Here is a 10,760-nt window from a genome sequence, read left to right on the forward strand (position 1 = left end):
AGTGGATGCCTTAAATTATGCCACATCAAACCATATGCTTGTGAAACCTTTTGACCCTTCTGAACTTCTAGTTCATCCTTTGTGTAGTCCTCATTGTCTGCATGAATAAATAGATAAGCAGCAAATCCAAAGTAGTACTCAAGAACCTTGCACTTTTTCTTGTGCAGAGGGCAGTTGTCAAGACAAGTCTTTATCCTCTTATCTTCTAAATAGGCATCCCACCTTCCTGACATGCTCTTCTTTTCAAATAAGGATATGGAAAAGCTGGACATGTGAACATATTGTGATGGTCCCTCATTAATAATTTATGTACTAACCAATTTACTATATACCTCCCACTCTTCCCCTAACATAGAGCTTGCCATGTCCTTAACAATATGTACTAAATTAAATGGCACATTGAATATAGGCTCAACATCTGGAAGACGTTCATCGTGCCCAGCTCTCCTTAACAAATCAAATAGGTTTTCATTGGCACTAGGCTCATATGTTACCTCTTCAAGTGTCTCTATATCTTCCAAAGGATCATAATAGTGAACCACCTTCTCCATGCTCGAATTGTTGGCCATGGCACGAGGACAAATAATGAACCAGAATCAAAATTGCTAATCGCACGGTGAACATAAGCAATAATATTTACCATCATCTCTAATCATGCAAACCTGCTTCTCATGACATAATAGCTTGGCCTTTCTAGGCACTAACTAATCTATCCCTAACACGACATCATATCTTCCCAAAGCCAACACATGGAAAATCAGCTTTTGACTAGAGGTGGCCTATGAAGGAAAAGCATATTCTTGACGTACTCATTACATGTCTGTTGCTTTCTCGAAGCAAGCTCTACCATAAGATTCTTTTAGTAAAATTTAGTTATTCATAAACTATTTTACCACGTCGTGATTGAAAACTATGCATGCTTCTTGAATTATTCAACACTTGAAATACATTATTTGTAATCTTAATAGAAATTTTAATAATTGAAGCTTGGTTTTCGGCCTTACCTGCTTGAACACAATAGCATTGACATTAGCAGCATTGACATGTGCATATTATTCAATCTCCTCAACCAGCAGCAACTTTTTCTCTTTCTCCACCACCACGAGCATTGTTATTACTTGAAAATCCAAGTACATTCTCTTGTGTACTCTACTTTGCTTTTTGATTTTCTGTGTTAACTTCTCATGCACCTCACGTGATGCTGGCTTGTTTTTGCACTCAAAAGTTTTATGAACATTTTATACACAACACAGATCACGTTGTGCCTTTTCTATCATATCTAGGAACAAATATATAACCCATCTACAATCTCTAATTCTATATAAAATTTTCCTTCTCATCATAAAATAGATTTGTGAGCCATCTTGTGACCATACAACAAAATTGCAAAAGATTTTTTAAAGAAATAAACTTCTGTCTGTATCACAAGAAAAAAAACCAAAAAAATAATATCAATTACCCAAGACCTGCAATATCCGCAATTAAGTGCGGACTGCCCAACCTATGCTCTGATACCAACTGTGAGCTAGCCATATCTTAATCATACAACTTAATCTATGAAACAATTAAACTCACTTAATCCTGCTATTTCCACATAACAACACAATCAAATCAACTTTCTTAAATAGCAAAATAAGCATGTATGCCATATCCAAGGTTCTTATCACATAAACAAAGAATCATGTAATCTTAAACAAACATTCACATGATATAAATCTCTATCAATTAGAGAATAGCATCTCAATCAATCACAATGTACGTGTATCTCAAGATTGTATCATCATCACCATGCTCGACAACTTGGTTAGTCATAATGACCAAAATCCAGCCAATCTAGGGCTTTCTCCGATGCCCGTCCAACCAACCTCCACATTGGACATCGCGGCTATCTCGGGTATGCCTCTAGTAAATCTTGTCCACTCTGGGTTCCACCAAATGGCTCCCAGAGGGCATAAATCACGTTCTCTGTGCGGCGTTCCCTATCCAAGAACGGTCGGCCCGAATCTTAAAATCTCATGTCGAGTCTCATCATGCACATACATATCAATCAGTCATACGCGTGCATATCAATCATTGATCTCAAAACAAAGCAATCATAACTCATACATATCATCTCTAGTCCATAATCTTTCAAGGCATGCATATTCAAATCAATCACAATTAATTTCAAGTATAAAACAAGCTTTTAATTTAAAGAGTCTTTAACTTCTCTTTATCTTTTAATTTAAAGAGTCTTTAACTTCTCTTTATCTTTTAAGTCACATGGGAGTCCTTGTTTTGAGCATAATTAATTATCATGTTCTAACGAGCGAGAACTATAATTATGCATTAGTCCATCTGGTCTATATAGACAAGGTAGTCAATCTTGATAGCAATTTTTAAGGCAAAGCCTATCAACAACTGGTCTCTTTGGCAGAGTAATATCTTTCAATCTATGTAAAATTAGAGAAAGGCCAAAACTATAAAGTTTTAGGACTTCTAATGCTCTATAAAGCATGTCTCATTGATGGTTCTCTAAAAATGAATTCTAAGGTCTCTTTGAGAGCATTCCAAATAGCCAAAGTTGTGTTTTCAGCATGAAATTGTCAAAAACAGCCAAGTGCCCCACTTTGCACTTGAATAACTCAAAAACAAAAGGAATTGGGCTTTTTATAGTCTCTTTCACTCTTGTAGAGTTTCTTATCCTCTAAAACTTTCATGTTTATCTCAAAGTCTGATTCTAAACACACGGACAGATAGACTCTTTGCAAAATAGCCCCTAATGAAGGTTATACCTTACATCTAGTCACAAACTAGTCAAATATTCTATCTTCTAATTCTTTAACTCCAAAAGTGTTTATTCTACGGGGGTCAGACTAAGGTAATCAACAATAGTTCTTTGTTGGAACCCCCCCCCTCTCCTCTTCTCGCTCGCAGTGTTTCCCCATATCATGGCCATGGTTAAGCATGCTATACATCGACTTAGATTCTCCCATATACACGCTTATCGATACATTTATTTAATCTCAAAAGAATTAAAAAAATAATAATAGAAAGAGTGTTTGTGTACTTCCTCGATATATTTGCTGATGTCTTGATTGATTCGGAATCCATGTCTACTCTCTAGAAGTTGTGGAAGAACTGTTTGTAGATTTGGCAAGGCTCTCAGATTTGCTGTCACACGGCTACAACTTGCAAACAACAGGTATAACTTCGCGTAGAGTTATCAGATACTAGTCGTGTGGATACTTAAAATTACCAGAGCATATGCATTCTACAAGCCATCATTGCGAGCAAAATCGCCAAATGCTACTGTACGTGAAAGTCGGCTCTAAAAATAGGTCCAATTTACTTTTTTATCAAATTTTGATTTGCATGTCCATCTACATACTTAAAGGCTTCCTTTGTGTATACTAACTAATTGAAAATGCAATGTTAAATTTTCATGTCCATCTACATACTTAAAGGCTTCCTTTGTGTATATTAACTAATTTAAAACGCAATCTTAAATTTTCACTTAGTTTTAACACTTAGAATCTTTATTAGTGAAAAACAACTGAAAACGTGTTGGAATTCATTACTGAAATCTGTAGCATCCAAAACTTAGGATTATATTTAATTATTACTTGGTTAATCTTGGAGGTATATTACATTCTCTCCCCATTAAGAAATCGTCGTCCTCGACAATAAAAGCATATTATCCTCAATCATTAGACCTTGAGAAATAGTTTTTCTTACTCAGCTATTATACTTGATATAGCACTTGAGAAGTCGTATGCTTTTGACTTTCAAGAAAACTATAAATATCCAGATGTCTTTGTCTTGAGATTTCTCGAAGTAGAAAGAACGACTTGACAACTGGCTTGTCTAAGATCTTAACTTGATATAATAAGCTCTTAACTTGATTTTCCATTTCTTAGCTATCTCTTGGATAAATCAGTTACCCAAGACCTGTAATATCCACAATTAAGTCGGACTGCCCAACATATGCTCTGATACCAACTGTGAGACGGTGAGAATCACCCTCTCTTCCATTGCTACAAATTACAACATAAAAATCTTCAACCCTTCAGTGACATAAGGGTAGATGTCACCATCAATTGTCCTCTTAGGCTAAGTCTTCTATTGATTATTAAATTGAAGACTTTTTGACTTTGAAAGTGTGATGAGATAATAGCCAAGTCTAAGTGGCATGTAGGTGGAGATCCCACTCACACATGGCGGAATTCTCCTCTTCCATGTAGGCATTCTAGAAGAATCTTTTCCAATTATGCACCTACACACACTGCTCCACATGCCTTCCACACTCCCAAACTTGTAGCCTTATGGTGAATACCATATTAATAATACAATTAAAATCCATGTGAGCATGAAGGCCCACTTTTATTTTCCACATCACTAGCCTATCTACCATAGCAAAGTAACTGTGGAACAATGCGTCTACTAGCTTTGGGCATAGCAAGGACTCCCAAAGAGTTGTCACACTGTTGTAACCAGACTGTGCAGCTTCACACATACAATTGCTCATGCCATGAACACAAACAAAGGAGGCACATGTGCATGTTGTCCCATGAAGCCTGAACTATCTTTGTCGCATGTAATTAAATGATTAATTCAAAAGCATCATTTGCACGTGTGAAATACAGTAGCAAGTGTATCTATCCTTCAACTTGTGCACAAAAAAGGGCTTGAGGCCTTCAAAGCACCTTTGAGAAATCTTCAGTTGCAGTGGATAGGTGAGAATTGAATCTTTTAGAGAACTCCACCTGACACAAAACAAGGTCGTTGATAATGCACATGTTGTTTTTACGTCTTAAACTACTTTTGTACCACTTAATGTACTTCTACATCACCTGATAGTACTTTCGAACCACTTAATAGTAACTTCTGGACCACTTAGAAGTACTTAAGGACCACTTAGAAGTACTTAAGGACCACTTAATAGTACTTCTGGACCACTTAGTAGTACTTAAGGACCACTTTTAATAGTACTTAAGGACCACTTTTAATAGTACTTCTAGACCACTTAGTAGTACTTAAGGACCACTTAATAGTACTTCTAGACCACTTAGAAGTATTTAAGAACCACTTGATAGTACTTTTGGACCACTTAGTAGTACTTATGGACTACTTAGAAGTACTTAAGGGGACTACTTAATAGTACTTCTGGACCACTTAGTAGTACTTAAAGGCCACTAATTAGTAGTACTTCTGGACCACCTAGTAGTACTTAAAGGCCACTAATTAGTAGTACTTCTGGACCACTTAGTAGTACTTAAGAACCACTAATTAGTAGTACTTCTGGACCACTTAGTAGTACTTAAGAACCACTTAAGAACCACTTATTAATAGTACTTTTGGACCACTTAGAAGTACTTAAGGACCACTTAGTAGTACTTCTGGACCACTTACACTTAGAAGTACTTAAGGACCATTGAATAGTACTTTTGGAACACTTAGAAGTAGTTAAGGACTGCTAAATAGTACTTCTGGACCACTTAGTAGTACACTTTATAGTTCTTCTGGACCACTTAATAGTACTTCTGGACCACTTAATAGTACTTCTGGACCACTTAGAAGTACTTTAGGACCACTTAATGGTACTTCTAGTGGACCACTTAGAAGTACTTAAGAATCACTTAATAGTACTTTTGGACCACTTACTAGTACTTAAGGACCACTTAATAGTACTTCTGAACCACTAAGTAGCACTTTAGGACCACTTAGTAGAAGTTCAGGATCACTTATATAAGCAATTCTTGACCAACAAAAGATACTTTAGGGCCAGACCTTAAAAGTACTTCATGGCCTTTACAAAAGACTTTAGAAGTAGATATAAGTACTTAGGACCACTTGATAGAACGTAAGAGTCACCTTGAAAATCATATAAGTTCTCTAGAGCTATTAAAAGTACTTTAGGATGACCTAAAAGTACTTTAGAGCTATTCAAAGTACTTCAAGACCTTTACAAAGTACTCTAGGATCATGTATAAGTTCTATAGAACCACTTGGAAGTACTTTTGGACCACTTAGACAAGTACTTCAAGATCCCTTTCAAGTACTTATAAGTTCTTTATGATATTATCAACACTTTAGGATCACCTAAAAGTGCTTTAGGGATATTAAAAGTACTTCATGGACTTTGGAAACTACTTAAGGATCATGTACTAGTACTTATACATGCTCCTCAAGTAATTTACACTAAAGTACTTTTAAAAGCTCTAAAGCACTTTAGAAGGTCCTATAGCAGAAAAGTATTTTTTAAGGTATTTTCAAGTGATACTGAAGTTTTTCCAAGTTGTACTGAAGTACCTGGAAGTACTTCAGTATCACGTTAAGTTTTTCCAAGTTGTACTGAAGTACTTGGAAGTACTTCAATATCACGTTAAATTTTTTTACAAGTTCTTTTGTGCCATTGAAAGTTGTAAAGGACTACCTAAAAGTACTTTTCAGAGATATTAAAAGTACTTTAGGGCTAGTGTAAAGTACTCTAGGACCATGTATAAGTCTTTTAGGACAACTTGGAAGTACTTCAGTATCACTTTAAAATACTTACAAGTTGTTTTTCACTATTGAAAGTTCTGTGGGACCACCTAAAAGTGCTTGAGATATATTAAAGGTGTTTTAGGGCCAGTGTAAAAAAATACTTTAAGTCTACTTTATACAAGTTTGAGAGTGTCTCTAGGTGCTCTAGGACTGCTTTTAATTTTGCTTTAACAAAAGTGGAGTATTAACCTGAGGCTCATCAAGAAAATGTATGGGATGCTCTACGACAGCACATCTCCCATCTTCTTGCTACAAACATCTTTTTTGTTTGGGGAGACTTGTGTCCAAAATTCAAAAAACTAGATCTTTAACCTCGTGTGTGATGATGTTCCTTTGAGGTGGCTGCCTTTGGCATGTTTGCAGGGGCAAGACTTCATCCTCTTCTAATTGTAGGTGAGCATTGGTTGCACAAAGGCTTCTTTGGCTAGAACCTTTTCTACCTTTGCGAAGGTGATAGATTTGCTATTGCCACCATGTCCATTGAAACCATTACCATTAAGCACCATCATTAGAGATGACCTCTACAAGAAAAACTCATCTTTTGATCAGGGCACTTTGACTTGTGTCAAAGTGTTGCAAATGTTGGCCAACAAAGCTCCTTCACAACCCGTTCCTTCATGTAGAACATCCTTGAAATTGGGATGAAGGAGGAGTTCTTCAAATATTTGTGTATGAGTAGCTTTGTCAAGGCCCTTTGTTTGCTCGGACACCAGAAGATAGCTATAACTCTACAAATCTTCTTTCTTTCCTTCTCATCGATGGAACTATTCTCTTCAGGCCTTCGATTCTCCTTGGATTATTGTTGATGCTCCCTTTGCTTTGTAGCCCAATACTGCTTGATTTTCTCAGTGCCTTCTTGATCCAGAATAACCCTGCCTCCCTTTGCTTACACTTGTACATTGTCTAAAAACTGATCTTGTCCCATTGCATTCCTATCAATATTCATCCTAAAATGAGGTGAAAGTACTACTGGACCATTATGATCCTGACCAACCATACTCTGTAAGTTTATCGACCTAAAAACATTAGGATATCACAAGGAGATGAGTGGAGGGAGACACACTTTGAGTGTGTGTAGCAAAGAGATAGAAAGAGCTCATGAATGTAGCACAACTATTTTGAAGCACAAGGATGAAAATGAAGAAGCCAAGCATAAGAGAAACAAGAGCTCACCTGTTGTCTCCATAGATCTACAAGACAACCATATGAGAAGAATGAGAGAGAGAGAGAGAGAGAGAGAGAGAGAGAGAGAGAGAGAGACAGAGAAGAAGAAGAAGAAGAAGAAGAAGAAGCAGCTCTTTTAACGTCGTAGGAACAATCCCAAGAGACCAAATATGATCTATCCGACGGGAGCGAGATTCGAACACAAGAATGTGAGAGAGAGAGAGAGAGAGAGAGAGAGAGAGAGAGAGAGAGAGAGAGAGAGAGAGAGAGAGAGAGCACATGTAGTCATCGAGGGTGATCGGGCATGACGATAACGTTGCGTGAACTTTTCTCGATAACTATTCGGTAACATTGCGTGAACTTTTCATGATAACTATCAGCCAAAACATTATTTTCATGACAACTATTTCTTTTATTGCCTTTAACCACTCCTTGTTAGCACTTGACAAAGGAATGTCAACGACACTGCTTTTTTATCCACCTATCCATGCTTTCACCCAGTGCTAGTTTCAAAACATAAGAAAGCACACAAGGAGCATGGTGAAAAGTAAGAACAACGATTCATCCACTCACAAAAAAACATAAGTAATGGCTCAATGAAAGGTTCACAATTGAGTTGTAATATAACAATATCGTGATTGACCTATAATGTCATGCTAAAAGCTAGCATTAGACAAGATGATAGGCATTTGGATGTGCTCAATTAATTACATCGCAATGTTATGTTTTGTAAAAATATATGGTTTGATTAATATGATGTTAGCTATCGCTATTTTTGTAATTGAGGATTTTTTTCCCCTTATCGCTTTCCTTACAATGCTAGTTTCTTTCGATTGGTTTTCTCAGAGTGCTAGTTTCAAAACATAAGAAAGCGTACAAGGAGCATGGTGAAAAGTAAGAACAACGATTCATCCACTCACAAGCAATCATAAGTAATGTCTCAATGAAAGGTTCACAATTGAGTTGTAATACAGCAATATCGTGATTGAAATTCTCACTAAATGATGACCCTAGGTTAAAGCTTCATCATATGGCAAAGCTAGTTCCTATATCAAATATATTATATAAAGACTACGATGTTATTTACATTCAATACCAGTAATTGAGGATTTTTTTTCCCCTTATCGCTTTCCTTACAGTGCTAGTTTCTTTCTATTGGTTTTCTAAGAGTGCTAGTTTCAAAACATAAGAAAGCGCACAAGGAGCATGGTGAAAAGTAAGAACAACGATTCATCCACTCACAAGCAATCAGAAGTAATAGCTCAATGAATGGTTCACAATTGAGTTGTAATACAGCAATATCGTGATTGAAATTCTCACTAAATTATGACCCTAGGTTAAAGCTTCATCATATGGCAAAGCTAGTTTCGTATATCAAATATATTATATAAAGACTACCATGTTATTTACATTCAATACCAGTAGTGGCAAAGCTTGTTCCAAAATGAAAGGTTTATAATAGAGCATCCACGTTAACAAATTAATCAAGGGTTTATACTAGAGCCTTAATCGACCGTTAATCCATCAAAATGGTAATTAGAGAACCCAATGTATTGTGACCCTAAGTTAAAACTCATTCATTAAGTGATGTCAAATCAATATTAATTCTCAATAAAGTACTTATTCACAAATTTGTAATCAACATTTTAATCGCTAATCTTTAATGACTGTTGTCTTCTTAACCGATTAGTACTTTGCAAGTGCATGTCATAGATCCACAAAAGACACATGCTTGCAAAGTACCTAGGTTTGATGTGCATTGAAGGGGTGCCGATGGAATTTCACCTGGTATTGAGAAACCCAATGAAGAAGGGTTTACAATGGAGCTTTACTCCATCGAAATGGTGATTGGAATTAAAATGAAAAAAGAAATCTGCATTCTCGATATAAAAAGCTAGTCCCTATATTTATTGGACATGTGTTATTTGTAGCGTTAATGTTTAGAACTGGCCGCGAGCTTCGAAGGTCTGGCCGAAGCCCCAGTTGGAGGGGGCGACGTCGAAGAGCGTGCGAGACTTGCCGTCGTCGGTGGTGACGAGGAAGGAGAGCGACTGGCCGGTGAGGACGGTGTTGCACTGCCAGTTCTGACCCCAGTTCCTGGACATGGGGATCCAGCCGCCGCTCTTGGATCCCTTGATGGACACGCTTGTCACGCTTCCGCTGCCGCCCACGTTGGTGAGCAGCACCAGGTTGAAGTAGGGGTTCCCGTTGATGGTGAACTTGACGCCGCCCTGCTTCACGCAAGGGACTCTCCTGTATCTCACCGGGACAATGCCGCCCCGGTAGCGGGCGATTTGTAGGAACGCCGGCTCTGCCAGGTCGAAGTGTTTGAGCGGGGGATTGCACCAGCCTCCGTTGTTGTTGGCCAAAGCGTAGTTGGGTGGGCAAAAATTGGTGGCGGTGACTACGAGGCTGTGCTGGCCAGGAATGCACCACTGGGCGTCGTCGTAGCACACCAGCTCAAAGCAAGCTCCGCAGGTGTCACCATTGTTGAAGAGCGCTGTGCTCAGAGCGGCCGTGTTGGTGGCGTAGCCCTGGCTCCGGAGGTCTCCATAGCCGCAGGCACCCCCTGCGAAATCCAATATAATAAGAAAGAATACACGGTCATGTCACCACACAGCAGCTAGCTAGCTGCCTGATATTCTTATAATAGTATAAAATACTACGTTAATTCAAGTTACCATTGGTTCCGGAATATCCATCTGGGCTTCCGTAGAAGGTCGCGTGCGCCTCCTCCCAGTCTTGATAGCTCACGCGCGCCTGGCTGCTTCTCACGCAGCAGTACATGAGCACAACAAACAGGCCGCCGCCATTAATCATGAAGATGCTACTACTGATTCGCCGCATGATGGACGACGTCGTGCAACAGTTAGACCCGCGTCGACGATTGCAGGACGACAAGCTATAAGCTGTGTCTGCTGCGCCTCGCTCCAATATTTTACTTCGTGAGATAGTACAACAGCCGCTCTTATATAGCTCGTGTTTGCCTGCTGGGAAGGCTGGCCGACTGCTCAGTGCCTCGTCCATGCTTGAATATTCAGGTGTGCGCGTGAAAATTAACCTTCTATTCG

The 10,760-nt window shown here is 38.3% G+C and overlaps 1 pseudogene; it reads right to left on the bottom strand.

The window, feature by feature from the left end:
- Positions 1-9,629: 9,629 nt before the first annotated feature.
- LOC147617377 (expansin-A2 pseudogene) lies at positions 9,630-10,536 on the bottom strand (annotated as a pseudogene).
- Positions 10,537-10,760: the final 224 nt, after the last annotated feature.

This window comes from Cibotium barometz, chromosome 36 (assembly GCF_041138505.1).
Source record: "Cibotium barometz isolate CiBa-2024 chromosome 36, ASM4113850v1, whole genome shotgun sequence".
NCBI classification, from domain to species: domain Eukaryota; kingdom Viridiplantae; phylum Streptophyta; class Polypodiopsida; order Cyatheales; family Cibotiaceae; genus Cibotium; species Cibotium barometz.